This window comes from Aplidium turbinatum, chromosome 10 (genome assembly GCF_918807975.1).
Source record: "Aplidium turbinatum chromosome 10, kaAplTurb1.1, whole genome shotgun sequence".
Lineage (NCBI taxonomy): Eukaryota > Metazoa > Chordata > Ascidiacea > Aplousobranchia > Polyclinidae > Aplidium > Aplidium turbinatum.
In genome coordinates this window covers 4,412,289-4,428,863 of record NC_137481.1, presented here as the reverse complement: position 1 = coordinate 4,428,863, position 16,575 = coordinate 4,412,289, and positions in this window count along the sequence as shown.

Here is a 16,575-nt window from a genome sequence, read left to right as displayed (position 1 = left end):
AAAATATGGCTATAGAAAGGTCTGGCAGCCCCAAACAACCTTGCGGTTAACCAGTCAAGGTGAAAAGCCAGGCATGGCTGGCATAGTCAACCAAAAAACTTTTAAACTCATAGATATGAGAATGAGAGGGATTAGTGTCATATCAGTGTTGTTAGATGGTTTTTAAGTTTTGAACGAAATTTCTATTTTCGATCAATTTCAAAATAATATACAACTCTAAAAAAATTATAAATTTTGTTTATAGTTAGTTTTTCGTATTACTTTTTCGCCACAATTGTTCATTTTAAGTTCGGGTTTTGCGTTTCATGTTTTTACAATAATGACAATCACAAATAAGAACTAACTTGAAGTCTTTCGAATGAATATGTTCATTGTTCAGATCAAACTTGGCAATCCTTATCATCAGTTGGGTTCTGAGTGGGTTCAAGCAGGGAGCAGTGCATGGGTTGATTATACTCCTCACGTTAGTCCAGTGTGCTTGCCTTGCGTTAACAGTTGTGCTCAGGATTTCCTTGAGAATGCCGGCCTCATTTCTGGACGAGAATCGCAAGAAAGGCAATGCGCAATTACAGGCAAGATTGAATTGAAAAGGCAAACCGGGGCGTGTTGTCACAATTTTTACAAATCAGCATGCATCTTGTTCTGCACCAATAGTATCAAGATGTTAAATAGTGCAATTGAAAGAAATATCATTCGACTTCTTTTAACTACAGCTAAAGTTTTTCTCGGGTATTTCGTTTTTGCATTAATGCATATATTTCATGTAGATGGAGGATTGTGACAACTTGTAGTTTTTGGAGCACCCGGCACCCCTAGGCGTGTTGTCACAAATTTTTTGCACATGTTTTATGATTAAAATATGACAGAAGAAAATGGGTTTAACCCATTAGTGCCCGGTCATCATTCTAGTCGGAATATTTTTACAAAAAGCTTGATGTAAGGTCCTTATGGGTTGAATATGAATATTCAAAAGAAAATTTTCTGATATTTGTACCAGGAATGCAGAAAATGGTACGTCCCTCTATGGACGCTTGGGCACTCGCACGAAGGCTTGATGTAAGATAAACGAAATTAGCATTTTCCAGTAATGGAGTTTTTGAAGTCGTAAAAAGCAATACTACCGCTCTAAGATGCGTTAAAATGAATTTTTAATAATAATGCATCGCTTTTTTATTAGATTTATTGAGAAACGAACAAACGAAACTCGATCTAAACAGATAATATTACAAATTCCTTTCAGGTATGATACATTTCGAAACAATCTGGGTGCAGTTGAATATAACACCGACGACACCTGTATGACGTGCATTTGTGACAGTATTTGCAGACACTTTTTTTGTCCGTCTTGATGATCAGATGATTGCCCTGGTCCCTTCTGATCTCTTCACGTTGGCAAGTGTATGCGTCGATGGTAGAGAGAAAATGTCTTGTTCCCATTAATCATAATTGTCATTTCTACACATGATCGGATAAAGTCAAGGAGGCTAATCTTTTCCATATCTCTCTCTCCTCCGTGATTCCCGCAATGTTTTCTATAAAACCTCCAAGCTTGCATCATACTGATATTTCGAATCCAATTGTACACACCCCTGTACCAGTTGCGGTTTCTTGAGCGGATGGAATAACAGGAACTGAGATTGTCCAACAGGTCCACACCTCCCATGTTGTTATTGTAAACCTTGAGTAAGTAAGGCTGATCCATGTCCAGTTTCTTTATTGAATCACGAGAGTATCTAAAATTTGATAAAATGATTACCTACTATAACTGAAAGACAGTACCGTGTTCAAGAATATTTCCACACAACAATGGTTTGATCATCTCCAAGGTAAAGTTGCTTCATATCTCCCTTCTTCATATCATTGGTCTCTTTCTTTGATAGTAAAGATAGATTGTTCATTCGATTTCACCTCATTGTCCCCAAAACACCTATCCCTTTCTTAGGCAAATGATCTATGAAATCCAGGCCCCTGAAAAGATTGTCGCACACAACCTTCGATCCAGGAATCAGTCGAGCACTTTCCACAAGGCCATAAACAACGTTAGGTCCCTGACTCAATCCATACTTGCAGATGTTTGTTTTTGCTCCAGCATAGGGGCCACATTGGATTATCTCTCTAGTGGGGATGCTTATCAACCAAATTTTTAACCAGAATCTTGTTTGTTTGCCCTTTATGAATTACTTGAGAGGGTTGGGACCAAAATAACGGATCATTGATTCGTCTACTGCTGCGTACTCAACAAATTTTGCTGCTGTCTCATTCAAAGTCTCAAAAAGAAGGGCGACTTTCCAGAATGGGTGGTCTTTGAGGTGGTTTAAGTTGGAAGACTGGCTATAGCGCCTTACCTCATCAAAAAGATTCTTTGACATGGCTCTTCTTGCCATCACATTGCTTGTATCATCTCTCCTCTCCCAATACATCCTGCGTGTGAAAGGGGTGATGTATCCTGCCATAAACGTTATTGCATGACTTGCTCTTATTAAGGAGTTATCCACCTTTGACTGGAAGGCCAATTGGTTTTGTTGTGCTGCATACCTCTGGGTCTCTCTCACTACTTTGTTCACAAAACCATCAGTCAGAGATGAAGAGTTTCATAACATCATACGGCGTTTTCACATTATCTGGATCAATGGGTAAATTATCATGGCTTCTCAGCTTCAGGAAAAGGAGGAATTTTTTCCCCAGTTGATTTTTGGCTGTAGACTGAATCCTATCTTTGTTTCTGACACATACAGGATACAGGTGGTATCTTTTCTTCTGCTAACTCTTCTTTACTTGATGATGAGTTAGGAAACACAGTTTTCAAGGACGGCCCTTCCTTTTTTAGTTACAAGTGTGACTTTTCCAATTAGTTTGGGTAATTCTGTAAACTGTCTCTTGGCAGATTTGTTGTACGATAATTCTTCTTCCAGGTCATGTAACGCAACGGGCGTTGACCCACTTTCTTGTGTTGCCAGTAGCCTACTTTCTTTACGTTTCTTTTTGGGCTCCAACGCCATGAGTTGGCTTTGGATGGTCCGTTTAGCGGCACTGTCTCACCGTTATCAAATGTAGGCCTTATCTTTATCCTTATCTTTAACAAAATCCATGTCCTGAGTAGCCTATCTTCATTGTGATGAATCACTATTTTGCCTTTCTGGTTCAGGATTCCTTTTCCAACATTGTTAACGTTTTTGACACCCTCATCTTCATTTGCACTGTCCTCATCGCTCTCGTTACCGGATTCATCAGGAGGAAAAATTACAATATCTGTGGGCTCCTTGGGTGGAGCCTCTTCCAAAATTTCTTGAACAGTGAAACGAATTTTCCTATAAAAAGTGCAAAAATTTAATTTTACATGAACTTATTTCAAAAATAAAGATAAATTAAAGATACATGAACATTTATAACAAGACTTCAATTTACAGTACAAAAACAGTGAAAGCGCCTACTCCTAGATTCTAAAGCACCACCGTCCGCACACAAAAGTGATGATCTAATCTAACCTACTACCCCAACTAAAACGCCCAGTTTTGCAAATTGAATATCAGCGTATTACAAATAACGTTCGTTTTCGCCCAAACATGAAAGCATACGAAATCCTATAGCATTAGGCGAACCTGCCTATATGTCTACAGTTTGGCAATAAAGCGTCCGCGCCAGTGCCCAAGCGTCCATACAAGGACTCACCTAACTTTTAACTTATATTCAGAAAAAATAATAAGAGAAAAATAAAATATTTTGCTTTGGGCACATAGCTATACATATTATTAAAATTATCAAAACACAAAGTTGATTAAAAACAATGTTATATACCTCGATTTTGTAGGTCACAGTTCGTGTACCATGTGCTGGCTCTATATTTCACAAATGGTCCAAATTGAACGTCGCATAGTGAACACTAAAACTTATTTACGAGAATGCTCTTGCGCAGTTTCTATAGCTATAATGTTATTCTAACCAAACAAAAAAAAGTTGAAAAAATCAGCAATCTGGAGAAAGCAATTCTAAATCTAAAATACTCACTTTTCACGTCCTTGTAAGGACGCGCGGCACTAATGGGGGAATACAGGTTGCAGAATAAAAGAAAATAAAAAGTGCGAAAAAAATCTAATTTACAACATATTGGCAAAGAGTTTATGCTCATTGTCGAAAACAATAAAACTGTCATTGTGAGAAGTAGGCCTATGTGTCACCATTGTATAAGTATCTATGAATATCTAATATTAATCTTTATTTAAAGCGCTGTATTTTTACAAATACGCATATCGTCTTTTGTATAAGCATGTACAAATATTTATATACGTAAATAGCAAAAATGCATACCACGGACTGTGTTGTCAGCTGTGACAACGCCCCCGAGGCAAGAAATCACGTGGTTTCAACAACCACGTGCAGAGATCTCTACTGCATGTCTTATATGTTTGGCATGATGAAAAAAATCAGGATTAAAGCTAACGGATGGTATCTTTCCTGGTCACATGACCATAACTTAGTTTGCCAGACCATTTTTAGTTCAATTAGAAAACTTAATTTTGTCTAAAATTCAATGGCATTTCTCATAATTTCTGCTAGCCTATGTGGAAAGTATTTTGACTTTCACTACTTGTACGAAAGAGGACCGAAAACTATGCCTTCCACTGAAAACGCGTGGTTTTTCACTTATAGTTATCGTATTATGGAAATCGTGCTGGGACAAACGCGCCCCGGCTTGCCCTACGTATTATAATAAATAATAATGTAACACATAAATCAAACAATAAATACTATTTATACTAAATACTACAAAAAATGTTCTATGCCAAGCAAAAAGTCAAGCAGAAGGAATTCTTATACAGTAGCATATTATTGTATTTGAATAAGAACTTTTTGACGATCTCAATAAGGATGAAACATCCTGTTAAGGCTTTTAGTGAATGGCAGACAGTGGCATACTGTTTCGGCCATACAGCCTCATTCATTAGTGCAGTAGGTAGTCTGGGTATGATATTAATATATAATTAATTGAGCAATAAAACACAGTAACTTTAGCGGGTTTAGCATACTTTATTTCATACAAAATATAACATAATTAAAATAAAATAAACTCAAACGTTTTCGACACGTACGTGTGTCCTCATCAGGATTTAAATTTGCAATACATAAAATGAAAAATCGTAAGATAAATTTGACTATGCACTATAACTGTAACGACACTCTGGACTGAAAGCACAAACTGAACAAATGATACGGGAATGATTGCGAGTAAATTATGCGGTGGGAAACAGATCACGTGAAACAGAAACAGATCACGTTTACACTTGAAAAATCCAATGATACCATCGCTTTTTTAGATGTTGAAATTGAAATTAAACGCAATTCTTTTGACACCTGGATTTGGCGAAAACCTACCAACACTGGCTTGCTTTTAAATTATAACGCTCTATGCCCTAGCAAATGGAAATCTGGTTTAATCTTGTGTCTATGATCTCGTGCTCGTTTGGTGTGTCCTGATGATCAGTTGTTTTAGAAAGAAATCAAGAATTTAAAAACATGTTTTATTTAAATGGATATCCTTCTCACTTTTTCAATAAAGTCTTAAACACCTTTATGGCTGATGAACTAAAAGACAAGCCTGAAGAAGTAGATTTTAGTTATTTCATTAATATACCCTTTCTAGGAAAAGATTCAACAATTTTTGCGAAAAACCTAGCTAAACTTATAAAAAAGAAATTTTCATGTGACATTCATCCTGTGTATAAAAAATTTAAAGTGCACCAATATTTTCAACTGAAGTCGCCTACCCCCTTTGCTCTTTCTTCAAATGTTGTGTATAAATTTAGTTGTTTGCGTGACGCAAACCAGACATACATTGGTGTGTCAACCAGACATTTGTTGACAAGGGCCGGGGAGCACTTAAACCCAAACCTAACAATTAAAGAGCACATCGCCTCTTGTGAAACGTGCACTGACAATGTCTCGATCGACCAATATAAAATCATTTCTCGAGGTAGATCTGATTTTCAGACTAAGATCATGGAAGCCTTAAGAATCAAACGTAACAATTCATCTCTCAGAGTGTCGTTACAGTTACACTGCATAGTCAAATTTATCTTACGATTTTTCATTTTATGTATTGCAGATTTAATTCCTGATGAGGACACACGTACGTGTCGAAAACGTTTGAGTTTATTTTATTTTAATTATGTTATATTTTGTGTGACATAAAGTATGCTAAACCCGCTAAAGTTACTATGTTTTATTGCTCTATGGTTCAACAAAGCAAACTCTCTACCAAAGCTCTATATAATTAATTATTTTATAATTGATTTTAAAATTAATTGTTAATTAATATATAATAATGTTGATGTAATTTGCTCCGCTTGGCTGTTTTGCTTGGCATTGAGCACATTTTGTAGTATTAATATTTATTATTGTTTAATATATAGGCTAATTGCATGATTAATATATAACAAAAATACTTATTTGATTTAATAGAAGAAACAACGAACTAAAAGCTCAGTTGATTCAATCTGAAACACCACTTTGCGATTTTAGTACCCTCAATATTTGGTCTTCACAATTTTCATTGATTTTGTAATTGAACAAAAATTAGATTTATTGTGTATTTTTTGTTCAGCTGATTATCTGTTGCAACGGGATGGACGAGAAGAAAAGACTGCGTTAACTGCAATTGTTGGATTTGGAGTTACCACCAACATAACGGCTAATGGCAAAGTGGTTCCTTCTGTCAATTTGAAACAAGGCCTCATCAGAATGCAAAGTGATGTTAGGTATACCTAACTGCCTATCATATAAATTAGGGAAAAGTTAGACAAAATGAGGTGGTCGTGAAAAAATGAGGTTCGCTTATAAAAAATATATATCTATACTGACGCTACATAGCGGAAATTTTGGAATACGGTAACTATCTTAAAGACAAATCAAGATGTTAGTTTTTTTGGTTTTGGTATGACTCTGGTCTACAGCTAGAAGTCGATTGTTTCGCTTATTAATAAACAACAAATACTGACTGCTCTCAAATAGCCTTCGAGTGTAGGCCGGAAACATCGTGAATTTAGAGTGGTATAAAGATAAACCCTCGGTCCCAGAGGCTCACACGAAGATCATATTAAAATTTATAGAAATTTTATAGTTTTTTGATTATTTTGACCCGCAAACAGTGGTTGGAATTGTGGAATTTAGAACAGCTCAACCAAGGATAGAAGATTGACTCCAAATCGTTGGGTTGCACTTCAGTCATTAAAATTAAATATTCAACGGCGCTATTAAAAATTACAGACACTTGCGATTTGCAAATACGCCATCACGCTTTTTCTGAAGTTGTTAACCGGAACTTAATGTCGTTTTCTTTACACGGTTTAAAGTGGATTTTAGTATTTAGCCTAAAATAAATGCTGTATGTAGTATTTTAAATGTCATATAAATCTACACGCTATCTAGATCGGAGTTTTTAATTTTAATACTGTAAACCTAAAAAAGAATGTTTCCTCACAGATGCAGTCATGCCAGGGACGACATGGTTAGAAAAGGACTTAGTGATGAAATTGTCTTCACTGATAACATGATCTGTGGAGTGGGAGGAAATCCAAACACAGCTGATGCCTGCTATGGTGACAGTGGTGGAGGCTTTGTGAGAGAGGTGGGTAGATTTACTTTCATACGCTTAGAGGGAGGGGAACTCTGGCAACTTTCCTCCCTAGCATAATATTGCAAAGGAAAAACGAGTAGTTTGTTGTGTTTTCACTTTTGAGGGGGCCCAGTTTTACTACTAAAGTATAACATAATTAACTTTATAATAAAATAAATGAAACAAGTGCTCTTTCACTTCCCCCTAAAATACAATACTGTACATAAATGTGAAATATTTTAACTTACCCTATTGTAGTCTAAATAACCTAATCATTTCCAACAATTATTGGACAACATGGTTTTAGCATACTAACACTTGTGACAAACTGTGTGCGCTCCATCATGACTCAAACCGATTGAACAGCCTATATATGTAGTGCATCAATTCAGACGTTGCAAAATCTTTATTATTGGATACTATGATACGTAACTTTGCATTGCAAAAAGTCTGGAAACGAATGGACTCCATGCATGCTTTGTTGAGCTACTTTCGTTACCTATCACTTAGGTCAGTTGCTCTTAATCGCCGGTCCGCTGTCCGCAGCAAGTTTTGTACTGGCAGTCCCCCAAAAAGTCGTTTTCAGTTGTTTAGTTTGCTCAATGAATCACTTTCCGCTTTGTTGTTTCTGCATTTTCTTCATGTAGGCATGATTTTATGCCATTTTTATTGTACTGTTCTCCTGTGAATCTAGACTTACAGTATTTTAATCTTATTTCTAGCAGTCATGTTGTTCAACTGATCGTACATACTGTGGCGGATCTAAGAAGGGCACTTGATCACGTGCCCCACCCAAAATCGAGGCAAACACATGTAATTTTTCTCTGTTTTACAAAGTTATTTCACTCGCTTTGCTCGCTCAATCATTTTATTGACCTGATATATGAATCATGTGTTTTTAGCAGTAGCCTAGATATAAAAAGTGTGAATTTTTGTGTTTCTCAAAAACTGAAAAAGTAATACAAAAGCCAAAATAAAACACATTGCTCACCAAAGTACAGTAATCAACGATCTAATTAATTTATTTCAGTGTTTATAAAAGTATGAAGTAAAATGCGCCATGTGTAGGTCAACCTAGTATGTGGTAAGGTGGGGACACCCCAAAGTATTCCAGAAAGTTTGAAAATAAATAAAGCTTTCCATCACTATGATTGGTTTTCAAGCAAAACTGAAGAAAATTTAACAGAACTTCATTTTATTCGAACTTATTTTAAATTAAATCATATTTCTCTTAATTCTGTTTTAAAATAGCATAAAGTGACAAAAAAAGGATTTCAGGTTTTTGGACCTCGTAAGTGAGATGAGGAGACCCCAACCACATGGCAGGCTACTTCATTTGCTTGAAACTTCTTTGAAAAGATCGTACAAGACCAGACATAATCTTCCTCAATGGTGTGCTATCAAAATCATGAGCCATATAAAAAATCGATTTGAAGCTTAAGTTCAATTTAACCATAGACAAATAAAACCTAGCAACCAGACGGCATTTAACATAATAACAAAAAATAAACTAAAAATTACAAACGTTTTCGGCCATACGCATGTTAACCCTTTTCAAGTAATCAACTGACTGATGTTCTTTATAAATTGAAATTACAGATCTGATCTACATACACACAAATATCGAAAAAAGAAACACACAAGAATGAAACGGCAAGGCATAGGAGAGGCAAAATCACATGACCCTTAATTGCCTAGGAAAAAACATATTCTCTCGGAGGCAATGGTCACAACAGGCATTTTTGCCTATGTTTCCCTTGTTGGCCATAATTCATCAATGAATTGTGCAAAATTTGCATCAAAAAAGAGTGTGGTTTGATTTTTTTTATCTCACTTTTTTCGATTTAAGTTTTTCTCAAACTGGAAAGAAACCTGCTTTAGTTCAAAACGGACACAGTTTTAACTCATTTCTGTTGCAGTTTTAACTGAAAAAGCCAAGCAACATTAATTTAACTATAGACCATTTACCGTAATAAAATCGGCTAACTAAACTGATATGTTAAATGAAATTTAACAAAAAAAGATTTGTCGTTTTAATAAACTAATTTATTTCAGTTAAAAAATCTCAACACAAAAAAGAGTTGCTGGGTACAAATTGGCATCGTGAGCTGGGGCTGGGGATGCGGTCAAAAGTACACCCTTAATACAAAAAGAGTGCCCTTTCCCGGATTTTACACCAATGTTCTGCCGTTTATTAATTGGATTAAACATCGAATCAACCAAGGTATGCAATATTATATCTAAAAGCAAATTGAAAAAAGGTCGAAACACCTGAAAATTGTCTGCTGCAAAAGCTTCCTGAATAAACAAATAATTGTTTATATAGTTTACATATTGAAGACTGGTCAGGACTTAATTACAAAATTGGATTAAACATCGAATCAACCAAGGTATGCAAGGCTATATACAACAGAAAATTGAAAAACCATATTTTTGAGTGATTGACCGTGGGTATCTTTATCTTTGGACTAAAAATGTTTCTTTGAAAGCTTTTTTTCGGCAGTTTTGAATACTTGTAGAGACTTTGAACCACTGATACAAGCCCGGACACAAAGGTTGACAAAGTGAAGATTCCGCTTGTTGAAATGTGGTTTTGTATAAATTATTCCACTGTGTGCAAGTGGATTGCTCAAGTGCACACCTCGAGAATTGAAGGATTGCTGCTTAATTTTGCGGCTTTTGAAAACAAAGACATAGCAATATCAAGCAATGCTGGTTCAGTAGAAGAAAGCTGTCTTAAAATGACGTCACTCAAGTTTATATCCCGAGAGTTGAACCATCGTTGCTTAAATGGTGCCATCTCTTCAATGGCAAAGTTTGTCATTATCAAACCGTTATTGGAGTGTACAAAAGTTTTGGTAGATGTAATACGACAAAAGTACGCGTAACACTGATGTACCAAATTGTTCCTCACACAACTTACCCACCCACACACTCACGCATACTTACCCACTCACTTGGTCCACCTTTAACTGTCTTCTCTGGATCTTTAGGCCTATGCTACTCCTCTGTGACTTTTTCTTTTTCTGTGCGTCCACTGGTTCAAGTGGGCGAGCCTAGCTTGGTTCAAAAGTGATGCGAATACGTCAACTTGACAATACAAAAAATAAAAAATAAACAGTTATGTATGGCATATTCAGGCACGCCACCATGCGTAAGAAATTTATCGCTAGTTGAACCGGGAAGGAAATGCAAGAAGGAATGCAGTGTCGATGCTGACTGCAAAGGAGCTAAGAAGAAGTGCAGATGTGACGATGCGTGCGGAATGTCCTGCTACAATCCAAGTGATTTTTTTTGTATCATTTATTTATATTTAAAACTGTGCAACTTTAAAAATTTTATTAACAAGTGCAGTTGAACGTTCAGTAACAATGGATATTGAACTTAAATGACATATATGAGTTTTAAGATATAATCTACAATATAATTATTAAAAAAAATATATTTAATAAAAATTTTAAGTGTTCTCATACTTTCTAACAATACTGTAGATTGTGGTAACAAAATATCCATGCAAGAATGTACTGCTTTTGTAACACTGCTGCAAGCTACAATTATTTATTGTACTGTAGATTGCAAAGAGTTTGGGGCAACGTTTTTAACAAGCGGAGTTAGGCTACGTCATCAAACATTTTTTCGATTAGATTGATTCCTTCTGCTTTGCATTTCCTCAATCTTTGTTCCGTAAACGTTAACTTTATCATCAAAATGAACATCTTTTAGTTTGTTTAGTGTGCTGTATTTTTTGCTGGTGAATAATAACCTTGTTTTTGCAACTGTGGTATTGGCTTTGAACGAACAACTGATTCAATGTGTAAATTATGTGCATCACTTCTTTTACATTCCAATTGACTAATCTTGCACTTTTAGCCGCTCTTTGCAAACCTTTACTACCATTTCCGCATGGAAGCACGGAGGTTGAGGGAGAAGGCATCTATGGGAGCAACATTACCTACACTTGTGATGACGGATTTGTTCGTCATGGTCCTGCAGTTCGAAGATGCAGATCCGATCGTTTATGGTCTGGCGAACAACCAGAATGCCGAGGTTCAGAATTTAAAACTTTTAGTATTTTGAAAACTTTGTTTGTCGTTAGTTACTCCATCAACTACTAGTAGCCTATAGACTCGCTCAAGTAAAGTATTAATTAATTATCGGGACGTTACAAAGTCATGAGATGAAGGTTGAACCAGTAATAGCTTGAAAAATGATGTACCAAAAAATGGCCAATGATACAAGCAATCATCTGTTCGATTACTTCGATTCAAATCAATAAGATGTGAACGATGCTACAAACAAATAGCCTACATGTCTTCGTCATCGTGATCACGTCTTGATAATCTTGTTAGTTCATCAACGAGTTAATTGCGAATTCCACATAACGTCCTTTGAGTACTTTTAGGAAGTAGCCTATTGGTCGTAAAGGAAGCACAGTGCAATGCCCAACATAACTTTTTGCTGTGTAATCTCACTAAACACCAGTACAAAAATATAAAAACGTTCACCATAAACCTATTTTTGGTGGAAGGGTGGTCCGATTAAGCGGGAGAAATTGTACAAAAGAATCGATTTAGATTTGAGTACTAGCGAAAAACGGTCTAATTAAACATGGGCCATTTAAGCAGAGTTGACTGTATAACTAAACACGTTTCGTGATTGGTTACCCCACAATATACAATCTTAAAGCTTAGACCGCATTTAAAGAAAAAAAAATGAGTGAAAAGTTTAACGCAGCCGCTAAGACTTACAAATAGCGAAATATGACCGTGGCTACAAAGCTTTGGACACCCCTGGATTAGTGAATAGCAACTGGTTAAGGTCTTACATAGTCTATTAAGTCACAACTACCAAGAAAAAAGCTAACACACCTACATATCTATAATGAATTTTTTTCAGATATCCAAAAGTTCTCAAAATAGTTTTGCAATACTAGTTTATGCAGTTGCTTTTCGAAAGTAAGTTTTAGACCTGTAAATACAACCATTTGCTAGTTAAAGTTTAAATTTTGCAGTTGCAGAAGACAAAGCTTTGCGTTGTAGCATTCCAGGAGTTTCTGCTGTTTCCCAACAGAAAACCGTTCCCACAGGTGCAAGATTAACATATACCTGCCCCGACCAGTTTGAGATGATAGGAGTCCCTGCTAGACAAGTCGTTTCTTCTTGCAGAGGTGATGGAACTTGGAGTGGAACAGTTCCAATGTGTCGAGGTATTAAACGTTTTATTAAAAAAAAAAACAATTTTACAAATTTTTTTCTAAACATTTGTTCACGTAGTAGTAATTTGAACAGATTTTCTGTGTTTACTCAATTGGTTTAGAAGCATAATGAATAAATGATAATATTAGCTGGCCTTTTTTGAACATAGCTTTAAAGCTATGGCGGCTGGCGACATTTATACATAAACTTTAGTACTTTATAGTAGCCTACATCAGTAAACATGTGATAGGCCAACAGAATGAAGGTTTTATTATGTTCAGGGTTCGGGTGTACCAGAGACCGAAACAGATGCGCGTTTCCATTTGTATACAATGGACAATACTATACGTCATGTACTACAGTGGGCGAAGCAAATGGTATTCAGTGGTGTTCGAAGACACCATCTTTCTCTAAGTACTACGGAGCATGCGTGAATTGCACTATTCGTTCAATCTATAAAATATCTGGTGTTGCCGGCAATGTCTCATCATGTAAGTACAAGATTTATGCAAATTTAAAAAGATTTAGACATTTTAAAGTCAGAATGAAAGTCAACTCAGTGTTCAACAAACCAGGTTCTATACCCGCCTAAACTGGTGGTTGATAAACACCGCTCACCTCTACCTAGGGTGTAATAAATTAGGTAAGCGTAGTTGCTGAAGGAAAGGCACCGAGAGAACGCAAAACCTGTACTGTATTTGTTTATGTGTGATGATCGATGTTGCTGCTACACTACACCGAGTTCTTTTGTTTTTTTTGCAAAGTTAGGTGCTTTTTTCAATTTAGGAAATTTTGAACATAGATTTAGGGAATTGTATGGTTGCACATGTGAGAACACTGTTACTGAGCTTTCTCATTATCGTAACAAAAAAGAAGAAATTATCGAAGTGACACTGTGAACACAAGTGAACACAACTGACACACTATTGTTATCAACGAATGCAGATGTGATGCTGCATCGTCTCTGCAGATAAACAACATTCTGTAACAATTATTGTATCCAACACGTAAGCGATTACTACTGGATGAAAGATAGTTACACCATAGTTGACAGGCATATAAAGGCATACAATAGGAACGAAACAACACATTTTTAACAGCAATCAAACATTTGGAAAACCTAGCTTTTAACATGTTTCCAGAACAATACAACGATCGTAATTGTCGTTTCATGTCTTTATCACCAGATAGCAAGTCGTTAACTATTACTTCTAAATATTTCACAGAGGTCTCAAATCAGATACCTTTTTCATCTAAATATATGATCGGATTAAAGTTAAGTTTCAACATCTTGGATTTAAATAAAACACCAACAGTTTTGTTGCAATTAAATATAATGTCGTGAGAAATGGCATATTTTTGACATGCATTGATAAGTTTCTGGAGTCCCTTGACACTTGGTGCAAAACAACACAAGTCATCAGCATACATTAAATGATTAAGACAGGAATTTCCAATGCAGCAGCCAACAGAAAGACCGTTTAATTCGTAAGATGAATCATTCATGTACAATGTAAAAAAGTGAGGGTTTAATACCCCTCCTTGTTGCACCCATTTGAAACATGAAAATACTGGGAGTAGTGACAACCCCACTTCACGGCCATAGATTGATTTGCATACCAATACCATAACAATCGTACAAATATCATTGGCGCAGATCGTTCAATAAGTTTTAAAAATAGGCATCTGAATAGACAATAAAGCATCACAACTTATAAGTTTTTGTTCCATAACTTATCAAGTTAAAATCCGTGTTTGGAGTTTTGTTTGTGTGTTTTTATCACCAAGTGCAATCATGTGCTCCAAAATTTGTGATTGCATTCTTTTGCATTTTCATGCTTGTTTTGAAGTAACTATGTAGATTTGCGCTAGGTTTTGTTGACTTTTCTAGTCTTCAGATTGTAGAAATATGTGTTGCAACAATTTGTTTTGTAGATGTTCATTTGGGTGTTTTCATAGCATAAAAAGACATATTGATTGTTTAGCCGTTATGAGCACCACATAAAATAAAAACTAAATGTAAAAGTGACTCTTGCAAACAAAAATCAAACTTAGAGTTACGTTGTTTTAATCAAACTATTATTCTTAGAAGCTTTAAGTGATGTAATATCAACGAACTTAATTTGTAAGTTTGTTAAATTTATCAAAATTACGATCGATGTTTACTAAAACCACTGTTACAGCGGTCTTTATAAAAAACGATTAGAAAAATTATGAACCTGATAAGCTACAGTGATTTAAATTGAATTGAACACTACCAAAGCAAAAGGTTCTTTGTCAACATTTAGTGCTTGCGTATTGAGTTGTATCGTCATGTTATTATCATGTGGTGGTTTAGTTGTTATAAGCATCAAACAAAATCGTAAAAGTTATTCTTACATGACAAGTCTAAAGTTACGTCGTTTTGACCAAGCTATTATTTCAGGTTGGTTGCATTTATCAAAGGTTACTATAAAGTTTTACCTAAAAACACTGTTACAGCAAAATAGAGGCCTAGCAAAGTGAAAGCTTACCAAAACGAAGATGATAGAATGCAGTTTTCATTGAGTTTTTTGAACAAATAATAGATTATACTATATACAAGCAACTAATAAGCAACTAAGCACCCCTTTAACCATTTACCTTAAAATAAACTAGAACCAATCCACTGATCAAAAGACTCATCAAAGTACCAAGATATTTTCAAATAATCTATACATTTTAAACAACAGTGAAACCTCGTTGATTTACCAATAACGCCACCAGAAGAACCCACCAAACCAATGACAAGTTATGAAACTCGAAATAGCCACACCCCGTAACAATGAATAAGATAACAAACTCAGCAACAGCAAACATAGCATTTGGTAAGACCAGGGATATCTATAACTACGGGATTGGAAACTCTATCCAGTGCTATACATCAGTAGGGTCATCACATTACTACGATTACAAAAAGATTAACAAAATAAAATACCCACTAAAAGATATACAAAGTTCGATTTTACAATAATAATACAAAATTTACACTCACATTAAAACTTAATTGATGTATAAAAGTACATTTACGCTGCTAGAAAAAAAAACGATGAATCCAAAAATTGAATGAATGCAACGAGTCCAAAAACAGCCTACTGTTGTTCTTTAGCATTTTGCGTACTGCAAATCGGATCAGAAGTAAATGAGGAGTGTTCAGCAATCAGTGAAATATGCTATTGTATCATGAACTTGTTCACAGACCAATCCAGTACGAAACCAATCCGTTTACGATGTCATCAGAACTAAAACCAATACTCATTCTGGAAATTTTTAAAGCAGCAAACAAAATACAACATGACTGCACTAATGGAATACAAACAAATAAACAAACCAGGCAAGCGTAGACCTTACAATTTACAGCAGGTGAATTGATTGTTACACTTTTGGTTGTTCGTTTAGCCTACTACTTGCTGCCCTTTGAGGTCAATTTATATGATTATTTATCACAGCAGCGCACAAAGAAAAGTGACCCTACTGTTGTATAAAATGGTTTTCAGTTCCACAGAGTTTCCAATCCCGTAGTTATAGATATCCCTGGGTAAGACCTGATTCGAACCAATAGACCTATCCACCAGAATCAATAGTAAAAACTCTGTTTCTACAAGCAAACAACTTTGGGAAAAAACATGGCTACAACCAAACCGATAAAAAAATTAACAAAATTTTTATAAAATTAACTTAATCAAATCCCGCATATTAACCGATCTATAAATTTTACGTCCGTATGTGTACAGACAGTTTGCCAAACGCAGT